Source organism: Rhinichthys klamathensis, unplaced genomic scaffold (genome assembly GCF_029890125.1).
Source record: "Rhinichthys klamathensis goyatoka isolate OS25496 unplaced genomic scaffold, OSU_Roscu_1.1 h1tg000259l_1, whole genome shotgun sequence".
NCBI classification, from domain to species: Eukaryota; Metazoa; Chordata; class Actinopteri; order Cypriniformes; family Leuciscidae; genus Rhinichthys; species Rhinichthys klamathensis.
Window position 1 is genome coordinate 941,037 of NW_026606781.1, and position 12,685 is coordinate 953,721.

At 43.1% G+C, this 12,685-nt stretch overlaps 1 long non-coding RNA gene across 1 annotated transcript; it reads right to left on the reverse strand.

Annotated features, from left to right (window-relative positions):
• Positions 1-11,568: 11,568 nt before the first annotated feature.
• On the reverse strand, positions 11,569-12,087 carry LOC130101632 (uncharacterized). The gene is made up of 3 exons (XR_008809015.1): positions 11,908-12,087; positions 11,726-11,799; positions 11,569-11,623 (listed from the first exon to the last, which is right to left on the reverse strand). It is a non-coding gene; the product is annotated as an uncharacterized LOC130101632 (long non-coding RNA).
• Positions 12,088-12,685: the final 598 nt, after the last annotated feature.

A 12,685-nucleotide genomic window follows, 5' to 3' on the forward strand; every position in this document is an offset into this window, starting at 1 on the left:
TAAAGAAAATAAAAGTGCAGCTGTGTCATAACTTGCATGGAATTCAATAATAGAGAAAATAAAAGTGCAGCTGTGTCAAAACTTGCATGGAATTCAAAAATAGAGAAAATAAAAGTGCAGCTGTGTCAAAATTTGTATCAAGTTTAAAAATAGAAAATAAATAAAAGTGCCACTTTGCAATCTGTTAAAAAAAGAAAAGAAGAGAAATCCATTTGGCAAGACAGGTCTATAAAAAAAAATAGACGTAACATAGGCTACTGTGCTTGATATGGGATTAAAATGATGGGCAGTGTATGAGATATAAACTAATGATTAATTATTTTAATATTCCTTTGTTCCGATCAGAGCATGTGAGTGGAGAGCGCATTTCTGAATATTCATCGGCTCGCTCATTCCGGCGCTCAGGGTCGCGCGCTCAACCCCGAGAATATGTGGAATAAGGGCTGCCTCCGACTGAAGTTTTTTTCTAGTCGACTAGTAGTTGTTTATTTAAGCCATTAGTGGACAAATCGCCCTTTTATATTGATTTAATATCTTAAATAGGCTATACAGGATAACGAGTGTTATAAAGCCGCACTCAAGCGCACGAACCGGCAAAAGTAGCCAGGCTAATGATTATGAATGTGTAAAAAATAGCAAGGAGACATTTAATTGTTTATTAATAAACTGGTGTTTTCTGCGTCGCTGCAAATATGAAGTTGACGATGCGGACTCGCCATGAACGGATAAAGATATAAAGGCATAAAAAGGAAAATTTCCTCCCGTTGGCGCGCCCCACCTGTCACGTCACCTTTCCCCACCAGTGGGGCGCGCCCCACACTTTGAGCGGCGACGCCGGCGACTACCATCTGTAGTTAGGGGGCCCCCTAGTGGCGGCGGGGCCCTAAGCAGCCGCTTAGTTCGTTTATAGGGAGAGCCGGCTCTGGGCGGATGAACAGCAATTTCAGAAGTGTGTTCCTCCCTGCTCGCGTTATTTAACGGGTGGGGTCGGGTCCGAGGCAGAGCGGCGGCGCTTATGGGGATCGCAGATGGATCTCTCAGCGGGGTTGGAGACGGGCGCTGCCTTATCTCTGCCTTCACCTGTGAGATCCAGTGCCTCAGTCCCGGTTTGGAAGCACGCGCTGCGGTTTCTTCCGCTCAGGCTGAGGCACCAGTATTACAACTATCCAGTTCTGAGGAACTGGATGTTGTTAGTATTGGGGAGATGTGGAGGATTCGCCACCTTACACTCCCGAAAGTAATGAGCTGATGGAGGTTTTAACAAGAGCTGTAGAAAAACTCAGCATTGAATGGCCAGTGACTAGACAGGAGTCTGTTTCAAAATCTAAGTTAGATGAGAGATTTTTGCCGTCACGAGTGCAACCTCCACGCCTGCCGTTTTTCCACGATCTCCACACTGAGGTGTTGAAATCGTGGAGAAAACCGGTTTCATATAGAGTGTTTAGTCCCCAGACATCCACATATTCAAATATTTTGGGGGCTAGATCATATGGTTATGGTGCTATGCCTCGCGTAGAAGAGACGCTTGCGCGCCATCTCTCCTCCGAGGCTGCATCATCTTTTAAGTCACCGGCATTACCCACCAAGCCTCTAAGAAATACCTCGGCTCCTCTCTCTCCCCTCGGTTTATTTGGTGATGCTGTAAACTCTGTAATTGATCAATTCCAGGAGGAGATAAAGCAAACAGCAGTTTTTAAAAGGTTTCTCCCTTTGAAAGTTCACGTCCCTGGGGCTGCTGGGCGGGAGCAGCCCCGGCCGTCTACGGGCTCATCATATAGAGCGCAGCAGAAGCAGAGTGTCGCGTCTCGTGCTCCCCCTGCTGGACAGTGGGCTCAGCCGCGGCACTCTCAGCCGAAGTCGTCTAGTAATAGAACTAATCTGAGGACAGTTATATTGGCTAAGAAGGCTTCGGCTAAGAAGAAGTCCTGACGCCACGGCGTGCAGGATACTGAGGGTGGTCCCCACCGAGGCGGAAAGGTGTTCACCTCTTTTTACGGTGCCCATTCTTCCTCGGTGCCCTCAGGGGTCCGTTCTGCCAACCCCGCCTTTATGCCGGGACGCAGACGATCCCAGCGAGCGCTTTCCCGAGGGACGCTCGCGCCCTCTGAGGAAGGTTTCAGAGCAGTCAGACCAGTTGTTCCCTGCCGGTGCGCCGTTACAGGGCGCTGCGTTTGCTGCTCAAGTTACACCAGAGGCCAGTCTCGAGAGAATGGTACCCTTAGTAGATTTTCTGGCAGAGTGGAAAAGCCTTCCAAAAATATCTCATTGGGTCCTGCAGACAGTAGAAAAGGGTTATGCTATCCAATTCAGGTGTCGTCCACCAAGATTCAGAGGGGTTCTGCCCACAGTGGTGGGCCCCGAGCAGGCTCTGGTAATGGAACAAGAGGTGAAAACGCTCTTCGAAATGAGGGTATAGAACGGGTTCCTACTCCCAGTTTGGAGTCAGGTTATTACAGCCGATATTTCATCGTTCCAAAGAAGGTTCCAATCGTTCCAATTTTAGACCTGCGCCTATTGAATCGCTCGGTGGGGAAGCTAAAATTCAAGATGCTCACTATCAAGCAGATCGTGTCACAAATCAGATCCGAGGACTGGTTTGTCACGATAGATCTAAAGGACACATACTTCCACATTTCCATCCTTTCACAACACAGGAAGTTCCTGAGGTTCGCCTTCGGGGGCGAGGCTTACCAGTACAGGGTTCTTCCGTTTGGCCTAGCGTTATCTCCCCGCACTTTCACGAAATGCATGGATGCAGCACTAGTGCCTCTGAGGCTTCAGGGCATTCGCATCCTCAATTACATCGACGATTGGTTGATTTTAGCTCAGTCAGAGCAGATGGAGGTTTGGCATCAAGATGTCGTTCTCGCTCATATCAGGAAGTTGGGGTTGAGTCTGAACGCAAAGAAAAGCGTATTATCTCCTTCTCTAGAAGACCACTTTTCTGGGTGTCGTTTGGGACTCGGTTTCGATGCGGGTGCGACTCTCTCCGACCCGCATCGCTTCGATTCTCTCAGCTGTGAAACAAGTAAAGCTAGGCCAGCTACTCACTGTAAAGCAGTTTTAGAGACTGTTGGGTCTGATGCCAGCAGCGTCCAACGTTATACCTTGCGGCCTGTTGTACATGAGACCGCTACAGTGGTGGCTCAGGACCAAGGGATTCTCCCCGAGGGAAAATCCGCTCCGCACGATCAAAGTCACGCGGCGCTGCCTTCGTGCTCTGGTCATGTGGAAAGAAACTTGGTTCCTATCCAAAGGTCCTGTGTTGGGGGCTCTTTGTCGTCGCGTAACGCTAACGACGGATGCTTCCCTCACAGGGTGGGGGGCGGTCATGAGTGGTCGTCCAGCCCAAGGTCTGTGGCAGGACCATCATCTATCGTGGCATATAAATTGTCTAGAGATGTTGGCGGTGTTTCAGGCTCTGAAACACTTCCTAGCAGACCTGAGAGGTCATCATGTGTTAGTTCAGTCAGACAACACGTCGGTGGTCTCTTATATAAATCATCAGGGGGGCCTGTGGTCTCGCCGGCTTTACAAGTTGGCCCGTCAGATCCTCCTGTGTTCCCAAGGGAAGTTACTATCTCTGAGAGCAATGTATCTTCCAGGGTATTTGGACATGGTAGCGGACTCCCTGTCAAGGCTGGACCTATTCGCTTCCAGGGAGACCACCTGGAAGCTTGTCATCTGTGGTTCTCCATCAGTCATCCAGCCCCCCTGGGGTTGGACGCTATGGTGCAGCCGTGGCCGAGGTCACGTCTGTATGCTTTTCCCCCGATTGCTCTGCTACCAGGAGTTCTGGAGAGGGTCCGCCGGGACGGGGTCAGCCTACTATTAGTAGCCCCATTCTGGCCGGCCCAAGTATGGTTCGCGGACCTGATTTCTCTCCTGGACGGCCCTCCTTTGGAGCTCCCGGTCAGGAGGGATCTACTCTCTCAGGCGGGTGGCACGATATTTCACCCCTGCCCGGAATTGTGGAAACTGTGGGCTTGGCCTCTGAGGGGGCCCAGTTCATAGAATCTGGTCTCTCAACCGAGGTTGTTGAGACCATTCTTCACTCCAGAGCTCCATCCAGGAGGAAGCTTTATGCCTTGAAGTGGAAACTTTTCACCTCTTGGTGTGGAGAACACCTGCAGGACCCAGTTAACTGCCCAGTGGGTGCAGTGCTGGAATTCCTGCAGGAGCGTTTCTCCACAGGGTTATCCCCCTCCACACTAAAGGTGTATGTGGCGTCACTAGCTGCTTACCACGTCCCTTTCAGTGGAGTTTCTCTTGGGAGACACCCGCTTATAACTCGTTTCCTCCGTGGCACTTTGAGGCTGAGGCTAGCAGTTCGTACGAGGGTGCCGACCTGGGATCTGGCCATTGTATTGGAAGGTCTTTCCCTAGCTCCTTTTGAACCTATCGAAGAAGTTCCTGAGAAGTTTCTCACTTTTAAAACTATCTTTCTACTTGCTATCTCCTCACTAAAAAGAATCGGAGATTTGCAGGCTCTGTCGGTTTCACCCTCGTGCCTGGAATTTTCGCCTGGCATGGTTAAGGCTTTTCTGCATCCTAGACCAGGTTACGTTCCTATGGTCCCTACTAATGTTGTTAGACCTACAGTCCTGCAGGCCTTCTGTCCTCCTCCATTTTTGTCGTCAGACCAGGAGAAACTTAATTTACTCTGCCCTGTTAGGGCGTTAGACGCTTATGTCCACAGAGCTCCCCTGTGGAGAAAGTCAGAATTTGTGTGTTTTGAGCCACCTAGGAAAGGGTGTCCCGCGTCTAAACAGAGAATGAGCAAGTGGGTGGTCGAGGCTATCTCACTTGCTTATGAGCCGGCTGGTCAGCCTTCACCTTTGGCTGTACGAGCCCACTCTACCAGGAGTATGGCCGCTACTAAAGCTTTATTGTCAGGAGAATCTTTGAGTGATGTCTGTGATGCGGCTGGATGGTCTTCACCGCATACGTTTATTAAGTTCTATGATTTAGACTTAAGCTCTACCCCTGGGGCACAGGTGCTCTCGTCCTCTGTGTGCTAGCTCTCACATGACGGTCACTTGGTCCTATGGCGACGTGAGTATTCGTGTTCCCACAGCGCTTGACGCAGCTCGAAGTTCCCTTGAAAGGGAACGTCTTGGTTACGAATGTAACCCTAGTTCCCTGATAGGGAACGAGACGCTGCGTCGTTCTGCCATACTCCCGGCACTCCCAGTAGCGCTCCTTCAGGCCTATCAGAAGCTGATGCGCTTGTGTTTTTGGGGCCTATGACGCCTATGACGTTTCATCTCTCCATTGGGCTGATTCCATACATGCTTCATGACGCACAACGCAGGGGCGTTCCCACAGTGCTTGACGCAGCGTCTCGTTCCCTATCAGGGAACTAGGGTTACATACGTAACCGAGACGTTTTCTAATAATGGAATTAAGGAAAAATTTAACAGAACATATCATGAGTATGAATCACACACACACACACACACACACACACACGCACGCACGCACGCACGCACGCACGCACGCACGCACGCACGCACGCACGCACGCACGCACACACACACACACACACACACACATGTTGGTGCAACAGCATTATGAGGACTCTCCATAGGCGTAATGGTTTTTATACCGTAAAAACTATATATTCTATCCCCCTACACTGCCCCTATCCCTAAACCTACCCATCACAGGAGACATGCAGCATTTTTAATTTTTTAATAAAACATTGTTTTTTATGTTTTTTAAGCCATTTGATTTATGAGGACTTTTGAAATGTCCTCATAAACCACCCATAAGTTGTAATACCAGTGTAATACACATGTCATTATACAAATTTGTGTCCTCATAAATCACATAAACCAACTCACACACACACACACACACACACACACACAGGTTCTATAAAATGAACTTATCTCTGTTTTAAATTAAATGATTATAAATAAAATGTATAACTCAGTGAATAATAACATGTTACAAAAATTGATTTAAACAGTTTTAGTTATAAAAATAAGTTGGTTGAAAATAAATAAATGCATATAAATATAAAAACACCTTACATTTTCAGAGCGCTGAAGAAGTAGTTCTTCATGCAATGATATAATTTTTTTTTTTTTAAATCCAAAAAGCAAATAGTTTAAGTTGTCATAAAAAACAAGACACTCCCAGATCCTACCATTGATAAACCACAGTGTGAAATGAATGTTTCAGACCCTCACAGAGACAGAGGAGTTACAGACCAGATGGGCCTCGGGGCACAATGTCACAGTAAAGCTGGTCTGCGTTCCAGAGCATACTACATGCAGAGTTTTATTCATACTAAATTCATTTAAAAGCATAATCTTACAAGTTTAAATTAGATATTTTAAAATTAAAAGACTGTTTAAATCAAATCTTTAAAGTTTAATTAAAATCATATCTTTTATTTATCTTCTTAGAAGACTTCTGTATGATATAAATGATTTTGCTTAAATTTAACCTAAGGTATTATTTTTTACTAAATAGCGTCTGTTCAAAAACTCATTTAAAAAAAAAAAAAATGTTTTAAAGCAAAAACTGTGCTTAGGTGTCTTAGATCTTATTTATACAAAAATATTTCAAACAGTATTTTTTGTCCAAGCAACATGAAACATGTTGTCAAAGTTTGTCTTAAGGTTTTTTTTATTTTATTTTTTAAGAAATCCGAGAACTCTACATTGCTCTTGTTTAGATTAAGTTGTATCATTTAGAAAATCACCACACATTTTCAGAGACGCGATGTGCCTCTGTGGTCCATGACGCAGCATAAGTAAAGTTTGTCTTGAGCAAATATTTCATTTTACTCATCTTAATTCAAAGCATGATCTTACTTTTTCTACGGTAGCTATGATCTATTGTACGTATAATGTGTCATTTTTACTTTTCTTGTATCTCCCGAACTATTCTTAATCAGTGTGTAAACACATAGGAAACCCTTTACTGAGAATATACAATCGGTTATCTACTCAAGATATATGTAGAATTTTAAAATGTTAGCATTTGTTGATGCGACAGGCTGTTTGTTGGCCGCATGAACAAACTTTGGGGAGAACTGATGATATAGGAGGAAGCATGCCCTTTGACCTCCTCGATTTTGGAGGCTTTTTTTGTTAAAGACCCAACAAATTAGTCCTTGTGTGAATAGGCCTATTTCACAAAAATTGCCACCGAGATAGGTTAAACTCTTTTCTGGTGAAAACGCTAGCAGTAGCAGTCAGAGAACAAATGCGGATACTAAAAGAGACTAAAATCTTTTTATGTTTCAACTCAAAAAAGAAACAACTTATAATTTCACAGCTTTCCTTGCGACAAAATGTTGAAAAAGCGTTGGATTTGGGCTATACGAAGAGAAGAGGGGTGCTTTTTTGTGTGCTAAGCACTTCACGGAGGATAAAGTCTGTGTACAAGAGTACGGTTGTTGATATCTTACACTGCAGTCCGTGTTTTGCAGGTTTTCATGGAACAACTGGGGAGAAGTTAAATCACGCCAGACACAGACCAACGCTAACTCACGACCAATTCGTCCGAATTTGACGAGTGATTAAAAGATAAGTGTAGGAAAAAGACTGTAATCACAAAACTTAGCATGCTTTTACCTCACTATTGGTAGTTTTAATGTGATACTTAATGTAAATACACAGTAGCCACAACACTTATCATGCTTTTACTACAGAAACCCTAGGTTTACTGTGATGGGTGTAGCAAAGGACAGTAATCACAAAACCTACCATGCTTTTACCTAAGTATTGGTAGATTTAAAGTGATGTATTTGTTGTAAATGGATATTAACCACAACACTAACCATGCTTTTAATGCTTAATAAAGTAACATCCTATTTTTGTAAGTTAAATCAGTACTTTTTCTTTTGAAATAATCCTATATATTATACATAATGATATTTTCTTTTCTCTTTTTTCAGCTGAAAAGACCAAAAGGGCCTTTCGGACTCAGTCGACCCATTGTTGTTTGAGGACAAGTTAACCGAGGAGACGGACAGCTGCAAAGGCAAATATTCGCAATGGTATGTGTGTGCTGGTTTTAATCCTAAATCAAACATTTTATAAAAGCATTTGTAGTTTCTTAAACATTTTCTTACAAAACCCATAGCCCAATCAGTACGAACATAGTCTCAAAGTCTTAATAATTCACAAGATTTAACAACCCAGATAGCAATGAGTCGGCGGACCACCGTCGGTTCTCCGGCGGCAGTAGAAGCGTCAGAATGGCGACATCGCAAACACGTTGGACGGCGCACCGCCGGCGGCAGCCGCTTTTTAAAAGCGGCAGCCGCCTTCCTACCGCCTTCGTTAAGCCTTGTTTATACTCGACGCGTCCGCAAGAGCGCGAAGGTCCGCGAGGCAAAAATGACGTCATTGCGGTGTGGGCGGTCGTGCGCGTTGGGTGCGCAAGACCCCATTTCGCCTGGCGGTGTGCACGGCACTTTTTGTAACATCGCGCGCGGCGCCGCATCCGAAGATGAACGACTTCGAGCCGAATCTGGCCGAACTGGTACATCTGTACCAGCATGTTTATGATCCTTCTATACACAGAGACATTTGCATTGATGGGCGACCATAAAAGCCTCTCATTTTGTGAATAGGAACACATTTGCATTAAGCACCCAGTTTGCACTTGTCTAAACTGCTTATATTTTCAAAATAAGCCTACAATAGCAGAAGTAAGCCCTGCTGATGAAATTAAGGTTTAAACCATGGGTCACCAAACTAAGGCCCGCGGGGCGAATCAGGCCCGCCACCCCCCTTTGACTGGCCCCCCAACCCCTCTGCCCCCCAATACTTGAACCGGCAATCCCCAAAAGACGTCATGGCCTATTTTTTTTTTAATTGCTTTTTGGAAAATAATAACATGTCTGCATCTGGTATTTTGTTGATTTTTTTCAGTTAAAAATTTATATTTAGTTATAAAATTAACTATATTTGCCGAATTTTCGTCACCCGACATGCTCGAGATCGCGCAGAGACAACAACGCACGCACAGAGTACTGTCAGTGTGGCTAGTGTTAAAAGAAAAGTTGATAGAGAGTGCAGAGTTTTCAAAGAACAGTGGACCAACGATTATTTTTTGTTCAGTGTAAAGAAGTGCAGATTGTATTATATGTAAAGAAAGTGTGGCAGTTTTCAAAGAATATAATTTGCGTCGTCACCACGAAACCCGCCACAAGGAGTATGCAAGCTTGCGAGGGCAAGCAAGAGAAGACAGGATTCGGAGGATGAAAGTCAGATTGGCTGCACAACAGAATGTATTCCTTCGCCAAACTCAGGTCAACCAGGCTGCTGTCCGAGCTTGCTATAAGGTAGCTCACCTACTAGGTACCCATGGAAAGACTCGATTACTACTTTTGCAAACAACTAGATAAACAAATATGGCTGTGCCAGGCTAGTAATCTCTACTCCACAATGAGGCCTGCTGGTGGTCAGTTTGGTCTGGGTTATACAATTCTATGTTATATAGCTGACCCGGCCCCGGCCCCCCCATCACAGTCAGGAACCTTAATGTGGCCCCCAGAGAAAAAAGTTTGGTGACCCCTGGTTTAAACACTCTTCAATAAGGCTTCAGTTGTTTAACTAGTTTACATGCAGTGAAAGTACAATAAACCTACTGCATTTATTACTCTTTTTATATGAATCAGCAATTAATAAACTACTAATAAACGGCAAACTACTTCTTCACTGCTGATTCCTGGTGTTTTAGAGGAGAAATACTCGGAGTCGCCCCCTGTCGTTTCACAGAATAGCACAACGGCGAGCGCGTCAAGTATAAACGCCTCGTCCGTTTGGAGAGGTGCGCGCGCAGTCAGCGGCGACTCGCGCTCGTGCGGACGCGTCGAGTATAAACAAGGCTTTAAGCGGCCGGCCCGCGGGCCAACCGCCTTTATATTGAAGGCCGTCCTTCCGCGGCCCGCCGGAGGAAAATGCTATTTTCGAGCGCTCTGCCGCCGCTTATTCTGGCTATATATATATTTTATTTTTTTATTTATAGCATGCAGTTTATCAAGAATAATGATTGCTCAAACCAGACAAATTTACAATTGGCATTTTTATTCCACATTTCAAAGTACAGTAACTGTCATTTAAACAAGATGTTTCAGATCACTGAAACATAACAGAAAAATAAATAAATCAATATACTAACACACAGGTTTCCAATTCAATTTTGGTTAAACAGCCTTACAAGCAAATTACAACACTTACAATAAGTGTTCATATAAAAAGGACAGCTCTAGGGTAAAAAAAAATTACAAGTAAACATTATGACAAGTAAAGAGGATATTTGATACCAAATAATGTGCAAGACACCAAATAAATAAAAGTATAACTACATTTACAAGCCATTTCTAACAATATGATAAGTGGTAGTAATTTATAGTAAAGCTCTGGAGTAGAATAGGCCATTACAACGGCAATGCTGACCTGTGGCACAAGGATTTACAAGCTTTATTTGAAAAAGAAAAAAAGAAAGTAATTTCCACAGTGAGTGAGTGTAGTCTGACACTTCTGACTTCTTTAGGGGTCTTGATTCTACTGACTGCAAGATAAAGAAAGGATTCCAGTTGTCAGTGATTCTGGGGTGTCAGTAGTCAGTATAGTTTTAGGTGGTCGGCTGTGGGTCCCTCTCAGCTGTGCGGCGCCTTTTTCTGCCTTCACGGTCAGATGCTCCTTTCAGGTAACGCGTAACGTTAACCTGGACCGCCTCATCAGTGCATCCTGGGTTGCCGGGTCCTTCCGGATGGCTAATAAAGAAAATACAGATCTGTCATTTAATTTGAATTGCATGAGGACAATAGGACATACACATCTACTTAAATCTAAAAAAAAAGATCCAACTTACTTTGAACAATGGTCTTCAGGAACATGTCTCTAAAACATGCTTTATCCCCTACTACACCAAGCTGAAAATCCAAAAAAGTGTTACAAATTACATTTCTCTGAAGCTTCTCATAAATAAATAAAAAATGTGAAAGGCTAAGGATTCAGACTGTAATATATGCAGTATACAATCTTAAATTTTACTTTATATCTAGGTCTACTACATGTACAGGTAGCCCCAGTGGGAATTAAACCGACAACCACAGGTGCTGTTTGCAAGTTGTACCTAATTGCTCAGTGCAAGCAAACGTCTTCAACATTGTTTGTTGAACTTGCTTCACCTGCTCTTGAAGTAAGATTTTACAATTCGTATTTTTATATGTAATATTGTACTGTTTATTATAAATGATTTATCTGTGCACTTCATTATTCTTTTAAAATTCATGTAGCCTTATAATCTTTAATCAAATACGTTACCCTTCCCTCCCCCCTCGAAACGACTTCTCTTCTCTTCCGGTCATGTGCTATGGCGCGAGGGCGTGGCAACTCCCCTCAAACCGTGCTATGAGCAGAGATGGAGAAGAGGAGCGCTAGAGTAAAACCCTGCCCTCCGTTCAATATACCGTTTCACTTTTAAATACGTCACAACACTGGAGAAAAGTCCTTTGTAACTTCCGGTTCATGCCGACTTCAAATAGAAGCAATAGTTTCCAAGACAAAAAAACTTCACAAATAACATCACTTACTTGTACTCAAACTCTTGGCTCTGTGAAGTGGAGTCTGGATTACTGGGGAGAAACCTGGTTGCAAGAAAGAGGAAACAGAAATTTGAAAATCTAAAAAATGGTATAGTTTAGTGGCAGGATCACAAATCCAGCATTACAGCAATAGATTTTACATACCAGTTCAGCATTTTCCTGGTTTTCTGGAATCGATGCATCTTTCTAGAGTTTTTTTTCTTGAGACTTCCAAGATTCTAGAGTAGGGAATAATGAATGAAAGAGTCAGTTATCCACAATAAACAGAAAATAAATTACACAGATGAAATACAGGAAAATCAAATACACAAGTCAGACCCATTTACCTGCTCCCTTCATGAACTTAAAATGATGTTTCTCCCAGGTGCTGTGTGGAGGTGTGCAGAGGATGGCTAAATTGTTGCCTTCGTCTTTTTGCTGAGGTTAAATGGGGGCCAATGGCACATGCTCTCGCTGAGCCACTCTTGCGGAACCACTGCAAATGGCAGATCCTCCTCGTTGATAAACTGAACAATGTGAACCATCTAAAATAGAAGAACATTTTGCATAAAGTATACTTTGATTAATTTCCAGGCAAAATCAATAACATTAAAATGCTCACCCCTTCAAAAAACCAGTCATTTTCACAAGTGGATCAACAGAAAACCATGTTCAGACAAACACAATCATATACACACACACACATATATATATATATATATGTATATATGTATATATATATATATATATATATATGTATATATGTATATGTATGTATATATATATATATATATATATATATATATATATGTATGTATATATATATATATATATATATATATATATATATATATATATATATATATATATACACATACATCGTTATTTTTGTAAGAAAACACCAAAAGTTAAACTTTCTAGATGTAAAGCTTTCTTTCTAGATGTAAAGCTTTGGCGATCTACTGTAACGTTAGCTAGATACATTTCAACATGTCGAACATGCTTGAATTCAGTGAGTAAAAAATGCGAAGCAGCATGTGTTAGCTAACACTGTAAGTTAAACTAGACTAGCAGCATGGTTGTCGAATCAAACAAAACATCATTGTTTAGTTAGAAAACAACACA